The 26,913-nt window shown below is 42.0% G+C and overlaps 2 long non-coding RNA genes across 3 annotated transcripts in view; one reads left to right on the top strand and one right to left on the bottom strand.

Moving 5' to 3' along the window:
- The window catches only part of LOC123331550, a 57,452-nt gene extending 41,442 nt beyond the window's left edge, over positions 1-16,010 (bottom strand). For both annotated transcript variants that reach the window (XR_006548242.2, XR_006548243.2), the window contains exon 1: positions 15,880-16,010. This is a non-coding gene — a long non-coding RNA (uncharacterized LOC123331550). The remainder of the gene's footprint in view (positions 1-15,879) is intronic.
- Positions 15,346-26,913, top strand: part of LOC123331549 — an 89,465-nt gene continuing 77,897 nt past the window's right edge. Inside the window, exon 1 of the long non-coding RNA XR_006548241.1 lies at positions 15,346-17,128. This is a non-coding gene — a long non-coding RNA (uncharacterized LOC123331549). The remainder of the gene's footprint in view (positions 17,129-26,913) is intronic.

The following is a 26,913-nucleotide window of genomic DNA, read 5'->3' as shown; positions in this document are numbered from 1 at the left end:
AAGCTCCAGATGAATGAGTGGTGTATATTGGGTTGGCCAAAAAGTTCGTTCGGATTTTTCTCTATGAACAAATTTATTGGCCAAGTGAATATTTTCCATCTGGTCCCCTGGTTTCAGGCCACTTTGTGTCTTGTCTGTCCCAAATTCAAAATAAGACAGACGTGCCTTGACTCTGCACCTCACTAACTGACTTATTTCTTCTCTTTGACCCCCATTTCCTCTATAGGAAATTATAGATAATAATTAACAGTGCTTTAGTGAGGGTTCACTGAAATAATATATCTACCATGCTTCATTTGGGATGGACATGCTCTATTTAAATTAGATAACCAACAAGGACCTACTGTGTAGCACAGGGAACTCTGCTCGATGTGGCAGCCTGGATGGGAGGGGCGTTTGGGGGGAGAATGGATACATGTATATATATGGCTGGGTCTCTCTGCTGTTCACCTGAACCTATCAGAACATTGTAAATCCGTTGTACCCCCATACAAAATAAAAAGTTTAAAAAAACTGTTTCGAGACAGCAAAAGAGACACTGATGTATAGAACAGTCTTATGGACTCTGAGAGAGAGGGAGAGGGAGGGAAGATTTGGGAGAATGGCATTGAAACATGTAAAATATCATGTATGAAACGAGTTGCCAGCCCAGGTTCGATGCACGATACCGGATCTTGGCGCTGGTGCACTGGGACGACCCAGAGGGATGGAATGGGGAGGGAGAGGGAGGAGGGTTCAGGATGGGGAACACATGTATACCTGTGGCGGATTCATTTTGATATTTGGCAAAACTAATACAATTATGTAAAGTTTAAAAATAAAATAAAATTAAAAAAAAATAAAAAAATAAAAATAAAAAAACTGTTTCACACAGTCTCTGGCAGCCAGTTTAAGAGCTCCGTGCTAATACTTGTTATTATTTGCTACAATACAATGGGCTGAGTCTGACCCATATCAGTGATGTGTGACTCCTCTCTGTAATGTAATGGGGTGAGGATCTAGTGTGTTGTGTGACATTTTCCCAACACAGGTAGAAAAATAGTCTCCTTCTGAGAAAGGGCCTTCACCTGCAGAACGGCTTTAAAATATTGTGCCAGACACTGCCAGCAATTCTAACACAAGAAATCTGTGATGTCTAGAAAACCTTGGCAGGGCTATTTCTCTTGGGGCTCTCGAGGATTCGAACAGGTGCACAGTCTTGACCTTACACCGCGAAGGCATGATTTTTCTCCAGCCTGAAGCATGACGGCACACCTCATATAAGTGCTGGAGGCCATGGCCCCAGGAAATTGGAAGCTGGAAAATAAGCTTTCGAAAGGTGAAAATGTTTCATCTAGGCATTAGAGGAGGAGAAGAATATGTTTGCTAAGAGTAGGGCCTTCAACATCCTCGTGGATACGATTAGTGCATTCACAAAGGTGCCCTTGCACGCTGGTCTAATTGCATCCCAGTGGGAATGGAGATGAGGGTAGGAGAGCTCCATCATAAACATCTGTTGATTCTGAAAGGGGTTGGGGGGGGGGTGTAGGCGATGGTAGTTTTTCCCCTGATTGTTTTTGTTTTTGTTTTTGTTTTTTTCAAAAATAAAAAGGCATATTCAGATGAAAACAAGGAAAAAAATAGAGAGACCTAAATAAGAAAATAATATTCCACCAAGCTAGCAAGAGGTGGTCACTGATAGCACCTTAGTGTTAGCACACACTCTGTCCCCTTCCATTTTTCTCTCTCTAAACAACATTATTGAGGCATACTTATACATCAAAACTATCCTCTATTTAAATTAAATTTGCACAGTTCACACTGTTCGTGGGGATGTAAACTGATACAGCCAGTATGGAGATCCTTTAACAAACTAGGAATACATCTACCATATGACCCAGCAATCTCATTACTGAGCATATACCCTGAGAAAACCACAGTTCTAAAAGACACATGTACCCTAATGTTCACAGCAGCACGATTTACAATAGCCAGGACATGGAAGCAACCTAGTGCCCATCAACTTGATGAATGGATAAAGATGTGGTACATATATACAATGGAATATCACTCAGCCATAAAAGGAATGAATTCAAGTCAGTTTTTAGTGAGGGAGATGAACCTAGAGCTGTTATACAGAGTGAAGCAAGTCAGAAAGAGAAAAGCAAATATTGTGTATTAATGCATATATATGGAATCTAGAAAAATGGTACTGACGAACCTATCTGTAGGGAATGAATGGAGACAAAGATGTAGAGAAGGGACTTGTGGACACAGTGGGGGAAGGAGACGGTGAAACGAATTGAGAAAGTAACATTGACATATATATACTACCACGTGTAAAATAGCTAGCTAGTGGGAAGCTGCTCTATAGCACAGAGGGCTCAGCTCAGTGCTCCGTGATGACCTGGAGGGGTGGGATGGAGGTGGAGGTGGGAGGGAGACTCAGGAGGGAGGGGATATATATACAATTATGACTGATTTGCCTTGCTGTATGGCAGCAACATACACAACATTGTAAAGCAATTTTCCTCCAACTAAAAAATAAAATTAAAGTGATAATTTTAAAATAAAAAAATGAATAAAATAAATAGTTCAGTGCATTTTAGTAAATTTATTGCGTTATATGACCATCACAATAACCCAGTTTCAGACCATTTTCATCACCTGATAAGATTCTTCATGCTCGTTTATAATTAATCTCCATTTTCTTCCCAACCTCAGGTAAGCACTGATTTCCGTCCTATCTCTGTAGATATTACTAAGTTTTATGAAGAGTTTCATACAAATGGAAACATACAACATGTGGGCTTTTGTGTCTGACTCCTCTCTCTTTGCCAAGTGTTACTAAGGCCCATCCATGTTACAGCAGGTACCATAGCCTTATCCCCTTTTTAAGGCTGAATAATAGTTCATTGTATGGAGACACGATTTTCTTTTTTTTTTTTTTTCTTTTTTTTTTTTAAATTTTATTTTATTTTTAGACTTTACATAATTGTATTAGTTTTGCCAAATATCAAAATGAATCCGCCACAGGTATACATGTGTTCCCCATCCTGAACCCTCCTCCCTCCTCCCTCCCCATTCCATCCCTCTGGGTCGTCCCAGTGCACCAGCCCCAAGCATCCAGTATCGTGCATCGAACCTGGACTGGCAACTTGTTTCATACATGATATTTTACATGTTTCAATGCCATTCTCCCAAATCTTCCCACCCTCTCCCTCTCTCTCAGAGTCCATAAGACTGTTCAATACATCAGTGTCTCTTTTGCTGTCTCGTACACAGGTTTATCGATTTTCTTTCTCAATTCACCCACTGATGGACATTCAAACTGTTTCCAACTTGGAGTTATCACACATTATGCTCCTGAAGGAGGCCCTACACATGACACCACCCTTATGGCAGAAAGTGAAGAACTAAAGAGCCTCTTGATGAAAGTGAAAGAGGAGAGTGAAAAAGTTGGCTAAATCCTCAACGTCCAGAAAATTAAGATCATGGCATCTGGTCCTATCACTTCATGGCAAATAGATGGGGAAACAGTGGAAACAGTGGCTGACTTTATTTGGGGGCGCTCCAAAATCACTGCAGATGGTGACTGCAGCCATGAAATTAAAAGATGCTTGCTCCTTGGAAGGAAAGTTATGACCAATCTAGACAGCATATTAAAAAGCAGAGACATTACTTTGTCAATAAAGGTCCATCTAGTCAAAGCTATGGTTTTTCCAGTGGTCATGTATGGATGTGAGAGTTGGACTATAAAGAAAGTTGAGTGCTGAAGAATTGATGTTTTTGAACTGTGGTGTTGGAGAAAACTCTTGCGAGTCCCTTGGACTGCAAGGAGATCCAACCAGTCCATCCTAAAGGAGATCAGTCCTGACTGTTCATTGGAAAGACTGATGTTGAAGCTGAAACTCCAATATTTTGGCCACCTCATGCGAAGAGTTCACTCATTTGAAAAGACCCTGATCCTGGGAAAGATTGCGGGTAGGAGGAGAAGGGGACAACAGAGGATGAGATGGTTGGATGGCATCACCGACTCAATGGACATGAGTTTGAGTAAACTCTGGGAGTTGGTGATGGATAGGGAGGCCTGCCGTGCTGTGGTTCATGGGATCGCAAAGAGTCAGACACGACTGAGGAACTGAACTGAACTGATGCTCCTAAAGAACATTTGTGTATCAGTTACATACTTTCATTTCTCTAGGCATGAAGCTGCTGAGTCACCTGATAAATTTATGGTGAAGTTTTTCTGAAAGGGCCAAACCATTTTGCAAAGGAGCTATATATCACTTTACATCCACACCAGCAACATATGAGTCCTCACGTCTCCACCTCCACAAACTCGTTTTGCTTGGCTTTAAATGTTCTCATGAGCATGAAATCTATTTGTAATTCCCTGTGACTTTACTTAATCCAGGGCTTCCTTGGTGGCTCAGATGGTAAACAGTCTGCCCACAATGTGGGAGACCTGGGTTCGATCCCTGGGTCAGGAAGATCCCCTGGAGATGGGAAAGGCTACCCACTCCAGTATTCTTTCCTGGAGCATCCCATGGACAGAAGAGCCTGACGGGTTACTGTCCATGGGGCCGCAAAGAGTTGGACATGACTGAGTGACTAACCATTTCACTTAGTCCAAAGAATCAGTAAGATGGAAGCTTCAGAAATCCTTATACATCTTATCACATAAGTAAACAAAGTCATGGTTTTCTGCTGATCAACAGAGTTTACTTCTTTTGGGCTCAGTTTTTCTCCCCTTCTCATCTGCATGAACATACTCATGTGTGTGAATACATATTGTATGTGTCATAGTTTAAATTATTCTGAATAAACCTGGCATGGCAAATTGCTGGCACAGGTGAGATGCCCTCCTTTCTTCTGCCCACACAGTCCTTGCTAATCATTACTGCTGGGTGTCCACAGGACCTCAGAATCTTTTCCAATGCAGAGTTCCAAGCAATTGGTGTTAGCAACCAATTGGTGGTGAGATGAAGGATGAAACTGATTTACCATGCTGAATATGTAAAGGTCTGCATATTGCCTTTTCATCAATTAAATTTATATCATCTGTATGTACTAAGCATTTTTTCCTAAAATAATTTTCACAGTCTGTGATAGTCTATCATATGAAGACATGATAATTTAACCATTCACCTATTTTGAATACATGGTTTCCCACTGATTTATTTCTATCATAAATGATACTAGAGTGAATATCCTATACATTTGTATATCCTAGAAGCAGAATATTAGGTTGAAAGAGTAAAAAGTTTTGGAGTCTCACAATGCATCGCTGGTCTTTTCAGAGGATATGTTTTATTTGGTCTTCATTTTTCTGATGGATAGAGGTTCAGGCTGGTGATGATGACTCAGACTTTTCCTGAGATACTAAACAGACTGTAGCATTTTCTTAAGTTTCTCTTAATCCCTGGTATTTATGTGAATGCCGCCCCCCCCCCCCAACTTGGAAGTTCTTGCTTGCTTTATCATGCAAAATCAACTGTTTTGTTTGTTTTCCCATTTAAAACAGGAAGAATATTATTCCTTCTTTGTTTCTTTGTCCTTTGATAAGTTCCTAGCTCTAGAAATAGCCTTCAAAATCTGGCCAAAGAGTTCAAAGCTCTTTGTTTTGGTTTTATTGTGGGTGCTCATAGGAAAACGTGGGGCTTTCCAGGGGGCGCAGAGGTAAAGAGTCTGCCTGCCAATACAGGAGACACAAGAGTTGTGAGTTCGATTCCCGGGTCAGGAAGATGCCCTGGAGAAGCGAATGGCTATCTACTCCAGTATTCTTGCCTGGAGAATTCCATAGACGGAGGAGACTGGTGGGCTACAGTTCCCAGGGTCACAAAGAGTCAGACATGACTGAGCATGCACGCACATAACATACAGGAAAATGTAGCCAAGGAACTAAGTACAGTGGATAAGCCAGCTTCTTCCTCAGGGAAGAGGGATCAAGCTTGGTCCAGCATCCTGCCTCCTCAAGAGGATTTCAGCTTGGAAACAAGTCCAAAAGTTATGAGAAGCTGATGCACCCAATTGAGGGCATGACCGTCATGGGAAGGCCAGATGGCTTGCTCACATCTTGCTATATGTGCTGGTTTCCCTTCCAGTTTCCAGGAATTACGTCTCATTCAAAGTCACATCTCAATTGCTCTGGGTCCCTCCCATCACGGACTGTGTATGTCACACTCTCCCTGGAGTCTAAACAAGGTCATCACACATCATACCCAGAGGCAGTGTGATAGGCAATGTGTTTCTATCAGATGTTTTCCCCCTAAAATCCTTCTCTGCTGTTGCTGAGTCAAAGATCACACGTTCTCCACATCTCAGCTTTCCTTAAAAAAGAGTTCAGGCAGACTGACAGGGGAAATGTCAGTAACTACAGCATCACGCTCCACTCTTAGAGGCACTGTGATGGCAGGTTTACTTCAGTCATGATTTGGGGCTTATGTCGTCCACTGGTGCCTCCCCTGGTGGCTCGACGGTAAAGAATCTGCCTGCAATGCAGGAGACCCAGGTTCTATCCCTGAGTTGGAAAGATGCCCTGGAGTATGAAATGGAAACCCACTCCAGTATTCTTGCCTGGAGAATTCCATTGACAGAGGAGCCTGGTGGGCTACAGTCCATGGGATTGCAAAGAGTCGGACACGACTGAGCTACTAACACACACATGTACACATAGTCCATTGAGGTTATACCCAAAAGCAAGTGTCAAGAGGGTAGGGTGCTTTGCCGTTGGCTGCTGTACCCCCAGCACATGGCAGGTATTCTAGAAATGTTGAGTGAATGGGATAATGCATGTGATGGTTCATAGTAGCCTTAAGCCACACCACCAACACAACAAATTCCCTCCTGGGTAAACATCCAACAGAAATGAATACTGCTGCTGCTGCTGCTAAGTTGCTTCAGTCGTGTCTGACTCTGTGTGACCCCATAGACGGCAGCCCACCAGGCTTCCCCGTCCCTGGGATTCTCCAGGCAAGAACACTGGAGTGGGTTGCCATTTCCTTCTCCAATGCATGAAAGCAAAAAGTGAAAGTGAAGTCACTCAGTTGTGTCTGACTCTTAGCGACCCCATGGACTGCAGCCCACCAGGCTCCTCCGTCCATAGGATTTTCCAGGTAAGAGTACTGGAGTGGGGTGCCATTGCCTTCTCCGGAAATGAACACTAGTGTCCTCCAAAAGACATGTGCAAGAATGTTTATCACAGCATTATTTATAACATGAGACTATTAATAACTGTAATGTTCATCCTCAGTAGAAAGGGGTCCATACATTGGAATGCATTCAAAACATAGGCTGATACACAACAATAAGGACATAACTAAACACAATAAAAGGGACTTCCGTGGTGGTCCAGCAGCTAAGACTCTGCACTCCCAATATAGGGGCCTGGGTTCAATCCTGGTCAGGGAGTTAGACCCCACAAGTAGCAACTCCAAGTTCAAATGCCACAACTAAAGATCCTGCATGCCACAACGAAGATCAAAGATCCCGTGTGCTGCAACTCAGACCTGGTGCAACCAAATAAATAAACACACACACACAATAATAAGACACCATGAAGTAGGAAATGGCAACCCACTCCAGTGTTCTTGCCTGGAAAACTCCATGGACAAAGAGGGCTGCAGTCTAAGGTGTCACAAAGAGTCAGACATAACTGAGTGACTGAGCACGCCCGCACAGAGAGAATATTGAATAAAAGAAGTCAGATCCAAAACGTATATGTCGCATGATCCCAGGTATACAAAGTTCAAAGACAGGTAAACACAATATTCAGTGATAGAGAACAGAGAAATAACCTTAAGGAAATAGTGATGGGGATGAGGCTAGAATCAAGAACTGAAACGGTTTCACATATTGATTAGAGTGTCATTTCCATGAACACATCCATGCATCCATCTGTCCGAACTCTTCAAGCTATATGGTTAGATGAATATGGTTTGCTAGATGTAGGTTGCAACTCAGTTTTTTTTGTGTCCTTTTCTTTTTTTTTAATGTTGCATCACAGCTTTTCATGACCTGTCTTTTACCTCCCTCGATGCTCATATTTCTCTATGCATATTTTGCTACTTATTACTACTAACCAAAGGGTCCCTGAATATAATAAATATAATATAAAATAATATAATGAATATAACATGATAAATATAATATTGCTTCACTATCAAGATTTTGCAAGTTCTATTTCCTTCTCACTCCTTAAAGCCTGGAAAACTGCTCTATAATCTTCAGATACCATTTAGATGTCATTCCTCTCCAGGATAATTTGTTGGTCCCCTTTCCGCCAAGACTGCATTAACCAGGTGGGTTTCTCTGATCCTTTGCAGCATCACGTATTTAACTCTTAACCCAAACGTAAATTGAAATTGCCTGAGTTCTAGCCCATCTCTCCTCCTGGATTCTGAAATCACTTCGGGCAGAGGGCCCACTCTGGTTCCCAGCTGAGTCCCAGCGTAGGATGCGTTGCCAGGCAGCTTGGAGGACCATAAGCGATGCTCCTAGGATTGAATTCTGCATCTCTCCTCTCAGAAGCTAAGATATAGCATCTGCAGTCCAGAATTTTCTCCTCCCCAGCGTGTTGGTATTTGTAGGGTTTCTGCTCAGGCCACACCAACACATTCTTTGCACAAGGCCTGTTGGAAAATTAGATCAGGTGGCTTCCCCTCTGTAACATATGACACTTTTCTAATTAGGGCAATGTTTAATTTACTGTCTCATGGCTTTTTGAATAAATATAAATTGTCATACTAAAGTGACAGGTGTAAAACCCAGGATGGCTGTGTTAGAGAGGTTAATCTACTGTTAATCAAATCAGTTCTGCCTGACTTTCTCCCAGGGAGTGAGAGATAATGGGCCTGTTTAACTGGAGATTAGCCAGCTTTTGGCTGCAAATCCCTCCGGGCTCACCTGAGCCTCTTTGTGTCTGTTCAGAATGAAGATATTCAAATGTACCCCTAATTAAGGTGGGGACCTTCTCTCTCCTCTGACATTCCATGAAGGCAGGACACTTTCTGCTCGGCCTTTCCATTTACCAGAAGGGTTTTTTCCCCTCTAATTCCAGTTACTTCTGGAATATTACTAAAAGCTCCCCACCCCCCACCACTGTAAATTCTTGCCGGAGATGGAATTGGGTATCTCCAGTCTCCACTGCCCTTGCTGCTCCCCACAGCGAAGATGGTGAACTTGGGGGGTGATGGAGAGCCGGCCTTGGCCTTGAGGTCACCATGGATGTGTCTATGGCCCAGGGAGAGAAGGGCTCCAGTGAGAAATTGCTGGCACAAGGAACTGGAGATTGGGACCCAGAAGCAGAATTGATCTGGGGTCTAGGAGACCATGTCAAAAGGAGAGGGTGGGTGGTATGGAGAGAGTAACATGGAAGCATACTTTACTATACGTAAAATAGATAGCCAATGGGAATTTTCTGTGTGACTCAGGGAGCATAGACTGGGGCTCCCATCACAACTTCTTATATGTATGTATAAAACTGAATCATTTTGCTGTACACCTAAATGAACACATTGTAAACCAACTATGAAAGCGAGAGTGGTAGTCGCTCAGCCGTATGCGACTCTTTGGGACCCCATGGACTGAAGCCTCTTCTTCCTTGTGACCAAAACAGAGGAAAAATAGAACTACCTTGAAGGGCACATACATGCTAAGTTGCTTCAGTCCTGTCCGACTCTGTGCGACCCCATGGACTGTAGCCTGCCAGACTCGTCTGTCCATAGAATTTTCCAGGCAAGAATATTGGAGTGGGCTGCCATTACCTTCTCTAGGATATCTTTCCAACCCAGTGATCGAGCCTAGGCCTCCTGCATTGCAGGCAGATTCCTTACCACCTGAGCCAGTTCAATTTAAAAAAAAAAAAGAGGGAAAAAAAGATTTTGGAGAGATTGACAGTTTCATTATGTGAATCATGGAAGAGTAAACAGAATATGAATCATTACCATTAATTTGAATCAACATTAAAGGAAGGTGATATGATGGTGTGATTAAAACTGAGGGACACAGAATCAGAGTGCTAGGTTCAAAACCTACTTTATTATCCAAGTTATATGATGATGAGCAAGCTAGTTAACCACCATAAATCTCATTATTCTCATATGTAAAATGAGGTTGTTGTGATTAAGTGAGATAACATGCACAATGCACTTAAAACTGTAACTGACCATAAAGAAACTAAATAATCATCCATTATCATCATTATAATCCTCATCATCATGACCTCAGTGCTGTTAGCATCTTCACCATCAGCATCACCGTCAGCATCATCACCATCAGTATCACTGTCAGCATCACTATCAGCATCACTATCAGCATCATCACCATCACGATCACCTTTATCATCAGCATCACCATTAGCATCACCATCAGCATCACCATCAGTCATCACTATCAGCATCATAACCATCAGCATCAGCATCAGCATCACCATCAGTCATCATCATCAGCATCGTCCTTATTATCTGTATCACAGTCATCACAATTGTTACCGTCATCCCATCTCATGCCATCACCACATCATCAGTATTCATACCTGCAGAATAACGAGGACTGAAGACATTAAAAGTGCACTGGCATTATTATCATCTCCACTTTATCTTGGCTTGCTCAAGACCACAATTATTCAACACTTTGGCTAGCATTGGAACCCAGTTCTTACACATACTAAGATCCAACAGTATTTCCAAAAAGTGGTTAGATACAGAGCAAAGAGCCTAAGAAACAGGTGAGCAACAGGATAGACAATCAGATTATATATCTGCATTAATTTAAGATGGGACATCTTAAGTATTGGCTTCCCAGGTGGCGCTAGTGGTAAAGAACCCACCTGCCAATGCAGGAGACTTAAGAGACGTAGGTTTGATCCCTGGGCCAAGAGGAGCACCTGGAGGAGGACACAGCAACCTACTCCAGTGTTCTTGCCTGGAGAATCCCACAGACAGAGGAGCCTGGCGGGCTACAATCCACAGGGTTGCAAAGAGTTGCACATAACTGAAGCAACTTAGCACACACGCACGTGAAATCACATGGTTGGTTGGTTTCCAAAGAGTGGAATTCCTAATTACTTGAATTTTGAGATTAAAAAAATTTCCATGCACACAGTGCTATATTTAAAATAGATAACCAACCTGCTGTAGTGGCTTCTGTGGGGGCTCGGTGGGAAAGAATCTGCCTGCAATGCAGGAGTCACAGGGGACATGGGTCCGATCCCTGGATCAGGAAGATCCCCTGGAGGAGGGCACGGCAGCCCACTCCAGTACTCTTGCCTGGAGAGTCCCTCACACAGAGGAGCCTGGAGGGCTACAGTCCACAGGGTCATAAAGAGTCAGACATGACTGAAGCAACTTAGCACGCACACATGCAAGGACCTACTATACAGTCCTGGGGGCTCTGCTCAATACTCTCCAAAGACCTAAATGGGAAAAGAAATTGAGCAAGAATGGACACATGTATGTATATAACTGAGTCACACTGCTGTACACCTGAAACTAACATGACATTGCTAACCAACGGTACTCTGAAATAAACATTTTAAAAAATGCTCACCTACAGATTAATGACAAGGACAGGCTGACTCTCTTACATCTTTCTAGCCAGCATTCCATTGTTCATCCCCCCTCCCGTGATCCTGAATTGTCTCTGGATGTTGGAGAGACAAAACAATGTATCCACTTATTTTCCCGTAACTCATCCAGCATGTAAAACAAATAACCAGGCTGGCATGTCTGAAGGGCTGTGTTGCGGGCAAAACAAGCAGGCGAGATAGGCTTGCTCTTCTATTTATGGACTATAAACCCTTTACAGTGGCATTGATGAAGGGTTTATAGTCAGTACACAAGCTGGTTATACCATAAATTGTAATGTTATATGATAAACTGGGACTTTATAGCAGTAGTAGATATCAAAGAAAAAAATGAGTGGGAGTCTAAAAGGATCTATCATGGAAGATACTTGCTGTAAGTTTTAAATATTCAAGCTTGTTTTTGTCTTCATTTCATTCAAGCATCAGATAATTCATGTTCTTCTGAGTGGGGATTTATAGATTTACCTAGAGATTGTGAGTGTGGGGGGAAAAGGAAAAAACACCAGAAAACAGAAAAATAGTTGGCATCCTGAATGGTGAATGGCACAGTCATGACGTGGATAAGAAATAGATGAGAAACACTGAATTATTCAAGGACTTGGGCTTTCTATTGTTACATTGGCAGATGACAGGTACGACCGCCCCTCTAGTTTGGGGCTTGCTAATATGGCCCTGTTGTAAGACATCTTGGTTACTATATAGAGAAACGGAAAATATTTACAAGGGAAAAATGTTGAACATAGCTTAATTGCCTCTAGTTTACATTAAAACTAAAAGCAGGAGAATGTCAACAAATGTTAATTTCCCGCTCTCTCTAATGGGCACATACTCTTTCAGCTCCCAATTCTGTCCTTATTCATTATGAAACCGAAATTGCTGATATTTACTTATTACTTATTTATATTTTCATTTGAAAGTAAAAATAAGCTCATTTGCCATAATAACAGCTTAATATTTCCAGTGCTAGGAAACTGTCTTTTTAAAGATTTCTATTAATGGCCTCTCAGAAGAAGAAATTAGAGAGTTCTCACTTTTTGCATTTGGAACATGAGGGAAACATCGTTAACTTAGATCATGATCATCACTCACTTTGGTGCCTATTTAGGGCACCCCTGGTGGTTCAGATGGTAAAGAATCCGCCTGTGATGCAGGAGACCTACGCTCAATCCCTGGGTTGGGAAGATCCCCTGTAGAAGGGAATGACAGCCCACTCCAGTCTTCTTGCCTGGAGAATCCCATGGACAGAGGAGCCTGGTGGGCTACAATGCTAGGGGATGCAGAGTTGGACACAACTGAGCAACTAATTTTCTTTCACTTTTAGGGCTGTGGAAAATATGGTGCCCTGAATTCATGGAAGGAACCAGTGGCTTGATATCGGCTGAGAGCTGAAATCAACCTGCAAAGATTGAGAGCTAAGAGGATCCATTCCAGAGGCTAGGAGTTCAGCTTCCCATCACATTCTCAAGCCTGAGATCATCTGCAGCTGACTTCCTAGAACGTGTCAAGGAAACTGGCCAGAAAGTAAACCAAAGTGTTAGTTGCTCAGTGGTGTCCTACTCTTTGTGACCCCTTGGACTGTAGCCCACCAGGCTCCTCTGTCCATGGAATTCTCCAGGCAAGAATATTGGAATGGGTAGCCATTCCTTCTCCAGGGGATCTTCCTGACCCAGGGATCGAACTCAGGTTTGCACTGCAGGCAGATTGTTTACCATTGGAGCCACCACTGAAGCCTGGAGCCACTCAGGGTAGAATTGTCTGCACCAAGTTAGATGTGTCAAGTTCCTCCAGTTAAATCAGTAGCTGTTTTGGCAGATATCAGAGCCTGCCTTGTCATAGATCTCTTATAACTGGACTCCTAGAAGCCCTGTGACGCTACTTAAAGTCTCCCAATTTTCTTAAAGCTCTTCCATGGCCTCTAAGCTGGAGACCAGCCCCCTTGGCCTTGGCTCAGTTATCCGACTTTCTTAGTAACAAGTCGCTTTGGTAAGTCACGCACGCTCTTGTTCACAGCGATCCCTCCTAACTCACATCAGGGTTATCAGATCAACCAATCCTCCCAATTTTCCTAGGACTGAGGGATTTCCTAGGACATGGGACTTTCCATTTTAAATCCAGAAAATTTCCAACAACCGTGAACTGTTGATGACAACACTTGTGACCGTGAATTAGCAGGAGTGGCCGAGACAGAGAAATTCAGCGATCAGCTGTACAAGTCCAGTGAGGTTCAGAGGCGAGAACAAGGGAGTGAGATAGACACAGAACTGTGTGTGCAGAAGTGAGGCTGTGGATGAAGGGAAAACCTCTCCCTGATGGGGTTTCCAGACCAGGGAAGGAAAATGAACATCGGCTTGCATGTCAATGCCAGTGGATTGAAATGGCTGCCTGGAGTTAGGTGCTGAGAAGTACTCTGAGGCTATTTAACAAAAGAAACATGAATAATAAACTTCACAGAGTGAAAGAAAACAATAGAACAATGTATCCTTCATACCCAGAAATGAGAGAACTAAGAATTAGTTGTGATGACCTGTCACATATTTAAAATGAAATTAAAAAAAATCTTAGCTAAATAAACTAGAAACAATCACAGATGATGAAAATGAGAAACGGAAAATTTGTAAGACTTTGATTTAAACTATGCCATGTGCTATTTTTTCTATGCATAAATATATTCTAAACAAATAACATTTCATAACTGTGTGGCAACCTATTTCTTTTGTTTGTTTTGTTCAATATTTTGAACAACATCTCTGTCATTCAGTAGTATTCCACAGCTTTATTGCAGATGACTGAGGAATGTATTATTGCATAGAATATGCCCAAATTTGCTTCACTATTGTCAGATATCTGATTGCTAATATTCACCCATTTTTGACCCACAAATGTGGAAGTTTTAAATGAATCAATCTAATAACATATTTGCTTCTGTCCCAAGCTAATAAAAGTTCCTGTAAGAACAATGGTGATGTTCATTTTTGTACTTAGATGTGCAAACTTGCATAGTTATTTCCTTCAGGGAAATTCCTGAACTTGAACTTGCTAATTCTAAGGATAAATCTGATAAAGACAATATGGGCATTTGTCATCAACATCAGGCAAGTAAGGCAGAGAAGAATGGGCATGGTTGGATCCCTCTGTGATAAGGGATCAGAAGGAGGTTCTTCCAAGTTCAAACAGCTGATCACACTCCTTCCTCATCAATGTATCACTTCACTTATAAAAATTATTACTTGTTACAGTACAAAGAATGTGTAACAAGATCTTATGGCTATTTCACTCTTTTAATTTTAACAAATGCATTCAAAAGCATAATTTTGTATCACCGCCAAAAATCCACTATTTTTTTCATGTGTATTTAACCATTAGGACGTTTTTAAGTGTATCCATGGGCCATCCAATATCATCCTATTTGCCAATGGAACATGGCACAACATGATAAACACTACATTCAAAGATATTCTCGGGTCTCTTTTTATTCTCCCAATGTGTAGGAAAAGCAAAAATATGGTGAGGACTTCCCTGGTAGTCCAGTGGTAAAGAATCCGCCTGCTAATGTGGAGACCCAGGTTTGATGCCTGATCTGGGAAGTTCCCACATGCCATGGGGCAATTAAGTCCACAGGGATGGTGTGCTCAATCGTGTCCGACTCTTTGCAACCCCATGGACTGTCGCCCACCAGGCTCCTCTGTCCATGGAATTTTCCAGGCAATAATACTGGAGTGGGTTGCCATTTCCTATTCCAGGGGATCTTCCCAACCCAGGGATTGAACCTATGTCTCTTCCATTTCCTGTCTTAGCCGGAGGATTCTGTACCACTGTGCCACCTGGGAAGCCCATGGAAGACCCGGTGCAGCAAAAAAAAAAAAAAAAAAAAAAAAAAAACCACCCAATTTATAATACTTAAAAAAAAAATCTGATGAACATGGTTTTTGCTTTCAGCAAAACTGCATACTTACAGGTATTTAGAACTGAATTATAATTACAGTAATTGCCCTGGAGTCTTCTCCAGCTTGGAAAAGCCTGCACTGCTGCAGGGGTACAGGGTTATTAACAACTGTGCCCTGCTTTCCTGCAGCTCACTGTAGGCTTCCCAGAGAACCCACATATGGGTCACTTCCTTCACTCTCAGGCAGGTGTTGGCTTGCAAACTGACCCTGTACACGGGGGACAAGATGAGACCCAAGAAAGAGGCAGCCACTCCAGACTCATAGGTGGCAGGTTTAATAAGCAAGGGAATTTACAAGGCTTATCTCTTTCTCTTTTTTAAAAGTCTTAGCATCTTTTACTCATTAAAAAAAAAAAAAAAAAGAACTTACCTACAAATTTGTCTTGGGCAGCTCTAAGATGAATAGATCTAGGCATCTGTCTGCCAGAATCTTACTTTTAACAGATACCCTGTCCAGACAGGCTCAACTCTTCACTCTCTCAAAGATATATCAGGGCAAAGCTTCCAATATGAAAACAGTGGGTGGAATGTACATTTCAAGGACAGAGGAGCTTCAAATTGCCTGGGGCCTGCCGCGGTTCAGCTCGGGGGTCAGACTGAGATCTCATCCTCTCCAAGACCTCCTCAACACTTTACTAGCGATCCCACCCCTTAGCATCTTAATCAGGCTTCCTCACCAGCTCTGGGACCCTAATCTTGGGCAACGGGAACCCCCCTTGCTTTGCAAAAGAGCTCTCCGAGGTCTCCAGTTGACCTTCCAGTTCCCCCAGATTGTCTGCCGGCCCCGGGGTGAACAGAACAGGGGACTCTGCAGTCTTTCTCTGACCCCAGTTCTTCACACTTTTCTAACTTAAACTTCAGCCATCAGCCTCTTCCGCCCCAAGAGGAAGTCAGCTGGCTGTGCGTCCAGAATTTGCTTCTCCGCCTGCAGCGCCCTCTGGGCGGCTAAGCAGACACACACATCGGACCAGCCAGCATGTTGGGGGCGTCCTGTACTCCAGCAGCCGTCTGCACGCATCTGACATTCAGGACACCCCTCCCCACGCAGGGGTCGATGGCCAGCCTGGGATTTCCCTTCTGCGAATGCCTCTTTCCCGAGAGCTATTACTTCGGTCTCCAGAATGGCTTGCCATACTGTGCTTTGTAAACCGCGAGGAACACAGAGCAGAAGGAGAGACCCCAGAGCGAGGTAAACCCCTCCGGACCGGCAGGTGGCGGTTTTAGTAAGTGAAGCGACTTAATTATGAGGCTGGTCAAGACAGAGAGATCTCGGCACCTGCCCGCTGGAATCTTAGTTTATACGGACACCATCACTTGGTTTAGGCTCATATCCCGTCCAGGTGATCTGAACACCTCGCTTTCTCAAGGCTACATCCTTGGAGCAGCTCCTGCTGCAGGAACTGTGGACAGGAAGTATCCTCCAAGGACAGAGGAAGGGGTGGGGACCCTCCGATTGCTGATTGCCGGGATCCACTTCGTGGGCCAGTCAGCAGTCTCCTCCTGTTGATGACCTGTTTCATCAGCAAGTAACACATTTGCTCCGTTTAATGAGGACACTCAGACCTTGGACCTTTACCAGCTTGTCCATTTTGCCCAGAAAACGAGACGGAGCTGAGATGGTAAGTCATATTTTCCTCCAACAGTGTTGCATAATGTAGGAGAATCAGATGGTGTACCATCAAGGAAGGTCTTCATTCTTGTCTTGTCATCGGGAATGTCTTCTATCTACGTCCCTCTGCTCTCTTGGTTTGTGTAGATCAAGCAACACTCAGCTGACTTGTCCTGCTGAGATTTTTCTTTTCAAGCCAGTGGTTCTTTTTTCTTCTGAGTATGTATTAGAAACACTTGGGATGCTTTTAAACTATATGGAATCCTGAGCAACCCCACCTCCCCCTAGAGATACTAGTTTTATTGATGGAGTGGTACGTAGGAATTGATGTTGAGAAACACAAGCACTCCAGGTGACTCTAAGGTGCTTCTTGGTTTGAGAACCACTGCTTTACCATCACTGACACAACCCAGGATCTTGTTATAAATTTAGAATCCCAGGCTTCCCTTATTGTTCTTAATCAAGATCTGCCCAGTAACATTCTCTCCATATTATTTGTGTGAGTGTTAAAATTTGCGAAGCACTTCACCATAAGGGCAGGTGTCTACCTTGTGCATTTTTACTAGGGATGTAGTTTATCTGTTACGGCATTCTACCTGAGGTTGAGAACTAAACTGACCCTGAACAAAAACAATTAAAAGGTGAATCAATATATCAGTCTTACAATTTAGACCTGAAGAGGCATGTTTCACCTTGATCTCATCCAAAGGACTGAAGTGTCATGGTTTTTCTGCTGCTCATTTGTGTCCAACTCTTGGTGACCCCATGGACTGCAGCCCACCTGGCTCCTCTGTCCATGGGATTTCCCAGGCAAAAATACTGGAGGGGGTTGCCATTTCCTCCTCCAGGGGGATCTTCTCGACCCAGGGATAGAACCCATATCTCCTGTATTGGCAGGTGAATTCTTTACCACTGAGCTACCTGGGAATCCCTGAGTATCATGATAGAGCAATCCAAAATTTAGCACATTGAGTAGGCTGGAGTCCATATAGACTGTTCCTTCAACTTGAATGTTAATTGGGACCCTAGATGGTCTTAGTGGAAAGAGGCTTGGGAATTAAGCCTCTTGATGAAAGTAAAAGAGGAGAGTGAAAAAGTTGGCTTAAAGCTCAACATTCAGAAAACTAAGATCATGGTATCTGGTCCCATCACTTCATGGGAAATAGATGGGGAAACAGTGGCAGACTTTATTTTTTTGGGCTCCAAAATCACTGCAGATGATGATTGCAGCCATGAAATTAAAAGACACTTACTCCTTAGAAAGAAAGTTGTGACCAACCTAGATAGCATATTAAAAAGCAGAGATATTACTTTGCCAACAAAGGTCCATCTCATCAAGGCTATGGTTTTTCCAGTGGGCATGTACGGATGTCAGAGTAGGACTATAAAGAAAGCTGAGCACCGAAAAATTGATGCCTTTGAACTGTGGTGTTGGAGAAGACTCTTGAGAGTCCCTTGGACTGCCAGGAGATCCAACCAGTCCATCCTAAAGGAGATCAGTCCTGGGTGTTCATTGGAAGGACTGATGCTAAAGCTGAAACTCCAGTACTTTGGCCACCTTATGCAAAGAGTTGACTCATTGGAAAAGACCCTGATGCTGGGAGGGATTGAGGGCAGGAGGAGAAGGGGACGACAGAGGATGAGATGGCTGGATGGCATCACTGACTCGATGGACATGAGTTTGAGTGAACTCTGGGAGTTGGTGATGGACAGGCAGGCCTGGCGTGCTGCAGTACATGGGATTGCAAAGAGTCGGACACGACTGAGCAACTGAACTGAACTGTACTTGTTTCACGGTCCTAGGTAAATAACCTCTGAACGTTTCACTGTTCATGTGAAATAAATTAATGCAGGTGAATTGCCTGATGCAGGCTAGGGGCTCATTGAATGGCAGCTCAGATGCTACAAGTTGTGTAATCTGGGGAAAACGTTGAAAATCGGTGGAGGTCTTTTTTCTCATCCTTAAAATGGGAATAAAGATGGTAGAGATGCCTTAGTATTATGTGACAAGACACTTTTTAGCAGGATGCCTGATACTTGAAAAATGCTCAGTAAAGATTTGTTATCTTCATCAGTATTACCATCATCATTGCCACTTCCTTCCATTTATGGCGTATGTATTTAAGATGGGTCTTGATTTAGGAATTTAGGCCTAAAGGCAGACAAAAATTGGAAACTTCTTATTGTTTTTGGTCTTTTCTGCTTTTTCCTTCCCTTCTCCCCCAATTGGTTGAGCTACATTTCCTTTGTTTCCTTCTTTTCTCTGATATACCTAGACACCATCACCCTCATTTCCTTCATATTTCACATCATGATTGTGTTCTTAATAATCATCTCCCCCAATGTCTAGCAATGGGAATGAAAGTGGGATTTGACAAGGGGATAATCCTGGTGAGGGGCCAAGATTTTAATCACCAGGAAGAAACTGGCAATGATCAGAGTCATCAGGGAAGCACGCCCGAAAAGTACATGAAAATGATGCGATTTCACTTAGTAACAAAAATGGAGGCAGGAACTGGGCCAAAGCAAGGAAGTCAAGTTTAGGGATGAAAGATGGCAGAAGACCCATCTCTGTACCTCCTGGGCTCTAAGAAGCAATATCTTAACTCCAGGCAGCAGCCCAGCCTGTAGGATTGCATTTTGCAGCCTGGATTCCTCCTGAATTCCTCAGCCTTGACTCTACGCCTTTTTGAAAAATAGACATTTCCAAAAGAACAAATTACTTATCCCTTTCCCTCCCGGCTTTTGCCCCACCCTGCAGCCGCCTCTCTCCTGCACAGAATTACCCAATTATCTTCTAAATTATAAAAGGGAAATCTTCCCCACCAACTGTTGGTGGCAGGGCCAGGATGCGCCGTGTTGCAAAACGGTAGCCAAAAAAAAAAAAAAAAAAATCGTAAACAAAAGAATCCCAAGGAACAGGGGGCAAGCTGTCCACATATGCCCATCCCAGCGGCTTCAATCAAAGGCGAATTGCTTCCCCAGTCAATGAAGCCAGTGTAACTAATAAACTCAGGCGCTAATTGCTGGCTGCAGATGTATTAACTGGAGCAAATGCAGTGCCAGCAACCATTAATTATCTAATGAGGCCAGCAGTCTTCTGATGAGGTGGGGGCTGATTAAATATTAAAGTGTGGCATATGGAAAGTGCCAGGAACAAAAGATTTCAATCTGAAAAAAAAAAAAAAAAAAAAAGAATGAGCCAAGAGGAGGGGAAAAAAGAGTTCTTTCTTTCTGTTTTTCAAGACAAGAGCCATCCCTGTGTCTGAAAGGTAATTAAAGTCCCATCGCTAGCAAAAGTCTCAAAGTGAGTTCGGTGAATCTGACTTCTGAAGCTTTAGCGCAGATGAAAAGGTTTCACATTAAAAGAGGGTGACAAAAACATTCCGATGTAAAAGCAGTTGCCTCTTTGTTTAACCCTTAGAGCTGAGGTGAATGCCTGCTGTTCAGCTGTTTCTTCTGCTTTTCATTCAGTGGAAGTGAACCTTCTGAGTGCATCAAACCACAGGCAGGTTCATGGATAAGGTCCCTGTGGAAGCTGTTCCCAGCTTGGTCTTTAAGCTTTCTTGTAGTGCTTGCATATTAAATCATAAAAGGAATTACTTCTTACAGGGTACTAGCCAGCCGCCAGGCACCCTGCCAAGCCCTTGACACGTGTGATCTCATTTTATCCACACAATAACTTGCAAGATAGGTAGTTATTCGCCACCATTTATAAGGCAAGACATTTGAAGCTGTAAGGGGTAAAGTGACTTGCTCAAGGTCATGTAACTCGCAGGGAGGGGATCTAAGTATTAAATCCAGGGCTTTTACTCTAAATGTTTCACTTATAATCATTGCATCAAATCCACCCCCTCCCCAATAAGGGCAGTTTAATTGTCAAGTGATACAGGGAGACATTTTTTTTTAATTAGTTTTTCATTGGAGAATATGTTGTGTTAGTTTCTGCTGTACAGCAAAGTGAGTCAGTTGTACAGACACATATCCATTCTTGTTTAGATTCTATTCCCATGTAAGTCATTACAGAGGATTGAATAAAGTTCTCTGTGCTATTCAGTAGGGTCTTATTAGTTATATATGCTATAAATAGTAGTGTGCATATGCCAGTCCCAATCTCCCAATTTATCCTTCCCTACACTTTCCTCTCTGGTAATCACAAGTTTGTTTTCTACATCTGTGACTCAGCTATTGTTTTGTAAATAGGTTCATTTGTACCATTTCTTTTGATTGCACGTACAAGTGATACCATATGATATTTGTCTATGATGTTTGACTTAGTATGACAATCTCTAGGTCCATCCATGTTGCATTCTTTGGTTCATTTTTGTGGTTAGTATTCCACTGTATATTTGTTCTACATCTTCTTTATTCCTTCACTGATGAACATTTAGGTTGCTTCCATGTCCTGGCTATAGTGAACTTTGGGATGCTGCAATGAACACTGGGGTGCCTGCATCCCTTTGAATTATGGTTTTCTCCAAATACATGCCCAGGAATTGGATTGCTGGATCAAATGGTAACTCTAGTTTTAGTAGGAAGACTTCCTCATGTGAAACCTGCTTCCAGTAGAAAAGTAGGAAACAGGTTTAACTTTTTTTCTGATGGTCCCTTGCAAAGGCCCAACTTTCAAGAGTGATTGAAATGTAAATATAGGGATTCTTCTATAAAGCTCTGACTCCTGAGAAGATTTGGGATGACCAGATGTACAATTTTCTAGGTCTGAAGTATTTCCTGGGATAGACAGCATTTTAGTGATGACATCAAAACAGTCCTAGGCAAATTGGGATGGCTGTTTACCCAAATTTGTTGTTGTTTTTGGTTACTCGCTAAGTCGTGTCCGGCTCTTTTGGGACCCCATAGACTGCAGCCCGCCAGGCTTCTCTGTCTGTGGGATTTCCCAGGCAAGAATACTGGTGTGGGTTGCCATTTTCTCCTCCAGGGGATCATCCCAACCCAGGGATTGAACCCACATCTCCTGCTTGGCAGGTGGATTCTTTACCACTGAGCCACCTGGGAAGTCCCAGATACAGATGAAAGTTTTTTCCAGGTCCCTTTGATTAAAAACCCAAGTTATGTTTAAGTGGAATTTTCAAAACAGGTTTCAATCAAGCTTTCATTCAAGCAAGATATAACTGACCAGCAGGGATGTAGAAAAAGATGACATTTGGAGTGAACAGAATTTTTATCCCATATTTGCCTCTATCTGCTTATTAGTCATTGTTTTTCCTGTAATGTCTTCACTCTTCACACAGAAATGGAAGTGACGGATGAAGAGGAGCTTGAATCTCTACATTTTCTTGCAACTTTAAATTCCTAGGAGTCCAAAAGGAAGGAAAAGGAGTATTTAAATCATTGTCATGAATGACAGGGATAAGATTTAGAGTACTTTCATTTGTAGAGTATTTTATCTTGCTTTATTTAGTTGTATTTTTATACAACTTTCAGATGAAGGCAAGCTTTTGGGTGTTATGTTGAGAGAAGTTACACTCATTAATTTAGAATTTTTATAGAAAGATTATTAAAGTGATTGCCTTAAAACTAAATCAAGGTCATAAGTTAAAAACATAGACATCTTTTTCACGCCCACCCCAGTTAGCAAACATTGCATATCTTAGACATTTTAATAGAGGTAAGATATATTTTTAAAAATATGAACTTAAGAGTGTCTTATTGCTTCTTTGTACTGTAGAGAAGACATGTTCTTGTCAGATCAGTTCTCTGAGTTCAGTTCAGATCAGTTCTCTGCTCTTCCACAAACCATAGGCCAATATCCCCTAAAATGTTTTTCGTACTATACTCCTTCAGCAAGATGCTACAGAAAAAAAGAAAAAAGCTTCTCTGCTAACTATAGGTGCGTGCAGTGACATAGATGAATCTCAAAACAACAAAGTGGGAGAAACTGCATATTCGTTTTCCAACAGCAAAACTAATGTTGTGGTGAGAAAATAAGCAAATAGTGATTGTTGCTGGGATGGTAGTGAAAAAAACACCAGAAAAATCATTTCCTCTGTTTGAGTGGGTGGGAGTAGGGATGACTGAAAAGGGGAATCCAGAAATTTTCTGGGGTGATGAACTTGGGTCATACAGATCTTTGTATTTCTCAAAATTCTTTAAAAATTCATATTAAAAAATTTAAATTCTAAATTTAACAAGTCTTAAAATCTTTGAAATGTTCTTTTTTTTGCCTTATCTAACTTCTACTACAATAACAAATAGTCATAAAATATGTTGAAGTCTAGTTAATGATATACACACTGAAGTATTTGTAGACTACTGATGTGCTGCAATTTACTTTTAAATTCCTCCAAATGTGATTGTTGCAGGAAGGAGGACGCTTTCCAGGGCCCAAAACTGGGCTCTTGTCTAACACTCAGGAATGAATTGTCCGAGGAGACACACGTGCTGACAAAACAAGAGATTTTACTGGGAAAGGGCACCCGGGTGGAGAGCAGTAGGATAAGGGAACCCAGGAGAACTGTTCTGCCATGTGGCTCGCAGTCTCCAGTTTTATGGTGATAGGATTAGTTTCCGGGTGGTCTTTGGCCAATCATTCTAATTCAGAGTCTTTCCTGGTGGCACACGCATCGCTCAGCCAAGATGGATGCTAGTGAGAGGGATTCTGGGAAGTGGACGGACACACGGTGTCTCCTTTCGACCTTTCCCGAACTCTTCTGGTTGGTGGTGGCTTATTAGTTCCGTATTCCTTATCAGAATGTCCTGTCATAAAACAACTCATGCAAATGGTTACTATGGTGCCTGGCCAGGGTGGGCGGTTTCAATCAGTGTGCTTCCCCTAACATGATGGGTTGATGAATGGATCAAAGAGTAAATAGATGGATAGCTGAATGGATGGATAGATGGATGGATGGATGGATGAATAGATCAATAGATAGATAGATATACAGACAGATAGATAAATGAGTGGATAAAGGGACAAATGGATGGATAAATAATAAAATAAATACATCAAAGTCTTAACTGTAGAAGCTGAGAGATGAGTACATGGGTATTCACTATACAGTTGTTTCAACTTTTCCTTTTTTTGCAAATTTTCATGATAAAATGTTGGGTAAAAATAAACTGGTCGTAATACCGAATGCTGCTTATTCCTCACATTTTTCCCTTGGGGTCATTTAGAGCTCAGAAACATATTAAAGGCTTTAAGTCTTGTAGTTAAAACAAAATAAGTAAACTTTGTTTAGTCTAATATTTCCTTAACATATTTTGTTAGGAACCCTTGGTTTTATTTATATTTTTTGCTTGTATTGGTGTTGCATGCTTAGCTTTTTACTGCTCTTTGTGGTACACTACACAATCAGAATGCCATATTAACATGTAGAAGCAGGTAGCCCATAAGAATGTATCATTTCTAGAACGTATTAAATCATGACTAGGATATGGCAGTTATTAGAATTGGGATTCTTTCCAAATTGGGGCAGAGGTGTTTTGTATTTTGAGCTAGAGTTTGCTCACCTGTAAATTGTATACAATACTCATGAACATTCCTTGCAGGAATGCTGTGAGAAGTAAATGAGGTAATTATGAAGCGTGATTACCTGTAAGGAAGAGCAGATGATGTCAATAACACCCATGGTTATTGATAAAAGTGTTTGAGTGAGTAGGATCAATGCAGGTAAATACATACCAAGACACACTATGGTGAAAAATCAAAATAGCAGATATTCAGAGAATAATGTTAAATCCCTATAAAGAAAAGGGAGCTATGTCCAAGTAGTACTATATGGAGAAACCAAATGTTTAATCCACCTCAATGCAGGCCAGAAGAAAATGAAACAGAGTCTTCAAAATTCTAAGGTAAAATGAGATATTATCTACATGCTTATCAACAGTAGGTGAGTAAATAAATCGTAGCATATTCGTGCAATGGAATAATAAACAACAATGAGAAAAAATGATCAGCAACTGTATAAATAATGTGAATGGAAGAAGCCAGACACAAAATAGGAAACCCATTCTTTTTATTTACGTAAAACACAAACACAGACAAAACTAACCTATGCCGTTAGACATCAAAATATTGGTGATCATGCTGGTGGTAGGAAAAAGAATGGGAGTTAGTGATGGGGAGAATGAGGCTTGCTTTTGGGTATTGGGTATATTCTGTTTCTTGATCTTAACTTTACACTCATAATAGCTGCACTTATTTGGCTACTGCTACTGCTACTGCTAAGTCACTTCAGTCGTGTCCGATTCTGTGTGACCCCATAGACAGCAGCCCACCAGGCTCCCCCATCCCTGGGATTCTCCAGGCAAGAACACTGGAGTGGGTTGCCATTTCCTTCTTCAATGCATGAAAGTGAAAAGTGAAAGTGAAGTCACTCAGTCATGTCCGACTCTATCGACCCCATGCACTGCAGCCCACCAGGCTCCTCCGCCCATGGGATTTTCCAGGCAAGAGTACTGGAGTGGGTTGCCATTGCCTTCTCCAATTTATTTGGCTAGCTGGCTTTAAATTTAAATTTAAAAATTAAGAGACTTGGAGACAGATCCAAAAGTCTTAATGTGCTAAGATTTGGATTAAGAGATTTAAAAAAAAGAAAAAAACACCTCAGACCAAGGAGAAACAAATCATATAAATACAAGAAGAAAGCTAAGGGAACCAAAGAAAACCATGAATTGTCAGAGCAAAAGGACTCACATTGTCTCAAATAGGATACCCAGATTTACAGACTTCTTATCAATAGTAGTGAAATATCCACTTCTTAAAGATAAAAATAATTTTTTGCACATTTCTGATGAAAAAAAAAAACTCCAACAAGACAAAAAGGACAATGATTAAAATATTTTACAATCTAGCCAAAATATAATTCTAGTTCAAGGGTAGAGGAAAACTTCTTTAAAGAGGTTGATTGAGGAAGCACTTTGCACGCATATGTGCTAAGTTGCTTCAGTCATGCCCAACTCTTCGTGACCCTAGGAACTTAGCCCCTCAGGCAAACCCCATCTCCTGGAATTTGCTCAAACTCAGCTCCATTGACTTGGTGATGCCATCCAACTAGCTCCTCCTCTGTCACCCCCCCTCCTCCGGCCTTCAATCCTTCCCAGCATCAGGATCTTTTCCAATGAGTTGGCTCTTCCTATCAGGTGTCCAAAGTATTGGAGCTCCAGCTTCAACATTAGTCCTTCCAGCGAATATTCGGGTTGATTTCCTTTCTGATTGACTGGTTTGATCTTCTTGCAGTCCAAGAGACTCTCAAGAGTCCTCCAGTGCCACAGTTTGAAAGCATCAGTTCTTCAGGTTGATGGTCCAATGGTCCAACTCTCACTAGAAAAACCATAGCTTTGACTGTGTGAACCCTTGTTGGCAAAGTGATGTCTCTGCTTTTTAATGACACCACCCTTATGGCAGAAAGTGAAGAGGAACTACAAAGCCTCTTGATGAAAGTGAAAGAGGAGAATGAAAAGGTTGGCTTAAAGCTCAACATTCAGAAAATGAAGATCATGGCATCTGGTCCCATCACTTCATGGGAAATAGATGGGGAAACAGTGGAAACAGTGTCAGACTTTATTTTTTGGGCTCCAAAATCACTGCAGATGGTGACTGCAGCCATGAAATTAAAAGACACTTACTCCTTGGAAGGAAAGTTATGACCAACCTAGATAGCATATTCAAAAGCAGAGACATTATTTTGCCAACAAAGGTCCGTCTAGTCAAGGCTATGGTTTTTCCAGTGGTCATGTATGGTTGTGAGAGTTGGACTGTGAAGAAAGCCAAAGAACTGATGCTTTTGAACTGTGGTGTTGGAGAAGACTCTTGAGAGTCCCTTGGACTGC

This window comes from Bubalus bubalis, chromosome 24, assembly GCF_019923935.1.
Source record: "Bubalus bubalis isolate 160015118507 breed Murrah chromosome 24, NDDB_SH_1, whole genome shotgun sequence".
Taxonomy (NCBI): Eukaryota; Metazoa; Chordata; class Mammalia; order Artiodactyla; family Bovidae; genus Bubalus; species Bubalus bubalis.
This window is presented reverse-complemented; position numbering and strand designations above follow the sequence as displayed.